General features: G+C 46.8%; 1 pseudogene; it reads right to left on the bottom strand.

The window, feature by feature from the left end:
• Window positions 1-2,046: 2,046 nt before the first annotated feature.
• Window positions 2,047-2,220, bottom strand: LOC142583794 (U2 spliceosomal RNA; annotated as a pseudogene).
• Between the last annotated feature and the right edge of the window lie 244 nt (window positions 2,221-2,464).

Raw genomic sequence — 2,464 nt, 5'->3', positions numbered from 1 at the left:
TACTACCAACTCCTACTTCGCTTGTCTGTCACGCAACGTTAGGAAAACCGCGAGAAATTCACATTTGGCACGACGTGTCAACTATGGTTATGCACGATTAATCAGACGAGTGAAAAAAGGACATTATTACTATTCTACGCCTTTTTCGCGATGGTCATACGCTATAGGACAAAAATGTTCGGGCAGCGCCCAATTCACTTGTTTGCCACGTGACGGCAAAAAACCGCAAAAACGCACTGCGCCAAATTAGGAAGGAACAGTGCCAACTGGAACAGCATAACTGCGCCAAAGTGAGCTGTATGCAGAAAAGATGCTTTACTACGCCGAATAAAAATGCATTTTTTTAAGGATAGCCAGACACGCCAGTCCCGAAAAGAATAAAAGATGAGCGCCGACCAATAGCTCTGGGTGGCTACATGGAGCTGCCGGGAAGAATGGATTTCTCTGAGTATAATAAGAAATTTCGGGGGGTAGCATAACGTCGTCGAGCCTTTTCGGAACATATACGAAATTGCTATGCCAACTCCTCGTTGAGGATGCATATTAGCGGCACCTTTATCCTTTTCTTCTTATCCCGTCGCCACGATTTTTGAGCATCCAGAGCAAGCTAAGGAAGAAGAAGTGGGCCGATCACGGACATTGGCACCGCCAACACCATGGGCTATCTGCTCTCACTGCACTAGATGGAACCCACCGAAACCCTCTTCTCTTCTGTGTGCTCCTCGCCTCTTGTGAGCCAACTCGATAAGAAAAAAAAGCTTGTCAAGGTAGGCCATGGTATTTACTTTCAAAGCAAATAAAAGGGTCCTCCTATAAACGAGTGGATTTTTATAGTGGGCTTTTCGAACAAGGCTTTGGGTCCACGCCTTGTTGTATCGGGCATTATTTAATTTTGAAGTCTGACGATCTAAATATAGTCAGAACGGAATAGTTTCACTTTATACGGCGCTAGAAGGCAAGAAAATATTTATTTAGTCCTAAAAATGCCGGCAATGAGTTGTTCATTGAATAGTGCGCAAGAATATTATGCACCACGGACAAATAGTTAACAAGGTTTTTATAGAGGAAGTGCTAAACGGGTCCCATGAGCAAAGAGTGCAGGACTGTTAGCCTGTTGCTGAAGCATGTAGTGAAGTTTAACCACGAGCAGCTGGTGCTCATAGGATGCATCACCGAGTCGTCATACCATGTTTATGTACAAACTGCTTGATGCTCAAGAGCGGTGACGCACTAGCAAGGGAAGCATGTATGTGCGCGCAAGAAAATAGCAGGTGAAGGTAGCGGACGCATTCTGTTATGTGTTATCGCTACCATCGCTTTCGCGAGAGTAAGGCCGCTTTATGATGATCGAGTGGTGGCTGCGTGAGCGTGAGCGCATCTCACGCGTTGGCAGTGTGAAATCATGTGGTCACGCTATAATCATGGTCAATCATGGTCAAGCTATAAGAGCGTGCACCGACCGGCGCGTACGATGCACATGTGGACAATTAGCATGCGGCTTAGTATCATGGATCTGCATCCATGAATCAGATGCCTAGGAGAGCAGGCAGATGAATGCATCAATAAATGGCGCTATTTGAATTTATCTCTACGGGTCTTGGGCAGGCCGCGCGCGACAATGTCCAACAATGACGCACTTTCCGTGAAACGTAAGTATGCGGGAGGCCCCAATCGAAAGCGCTTCTGCAGTGAAAATGGTGGCGCTCCTGGTAGAAAAGCGAAGCTTAATCAGCTTAACTGAATGCATCGAAGTAGCTAAGGTACGTGTGCACAAAGGCAACATTTCGGCACCAATCTTCATCAAGGTCATTAAACAGGTGTAGCACTGCTCGTACACGCTCTCTTCAGAACCCTGCGTGTCTTCTCTGGTAAATCTGCGAATTTTGTTTCTATGTCTAATAAGCAGCACGGGTGACCATAGGATAGAGATTTAGCATGGAAAGCTCCTGAACTGCGTTTATATTACAGCGAAGCTGTATATGGCTAGGGTTCTGAAAAAAATTGCGTGCCTCCATTGAGCCGTGTAGATGGAGAATTTGTCCCCAGTGGGCCAATATCGAAGATTGTGCAATACAAGGCTGATAAGCGGAGGAGCTGAAGCAGGCTTTAAGCACTCCGCCAATTTGCGAAAATAAGTATAATATCTTAGGTCGAAGTACAATCCGCATCAGATGTTAAGCTCATAAAAACAGATAATAGACTATAACCCTCGTCGACCATGTCTACGTTCGCACAGCCCTCTCTTTGTCGACTTTCCAAGCGCTTGCGTGTCTCCTTTCCTTGCCTTCCGCTTCCGCTCTGCCGTGGGAGTGGTCCCGTAAGCGTGCTGCACGCCAGGACCGATAGGCGGAAATAAATGTGAATCGTCCATGTGGCCCCGATCCCGCAAACTTGGCATGGTTTACCGACGCAACGGCCAGGTTTCGGAGGAAGTTTGTGGTGAACCAATTTTGTGTGGCCTGTG

This window comes from Dermacentor variabilis, chromosome 5 (genome assembly GCF_050947875.1).
Source record: "Dermacentor variabilis isolate Ectoservices chromosome 5, ASM5094787v1, whole genome shotgun sequence".
NCBI classification, from domain to species: domain Eukaryota; kingdom Metazoa; phylum Arthropoda; class Arachnida; order Ixodida; family Ixodidae; genus Dermacentor; species Dermacentor variabilis.
This window is presented reverse-complemented; position numbering and strand designations above follow the sequence as displayed.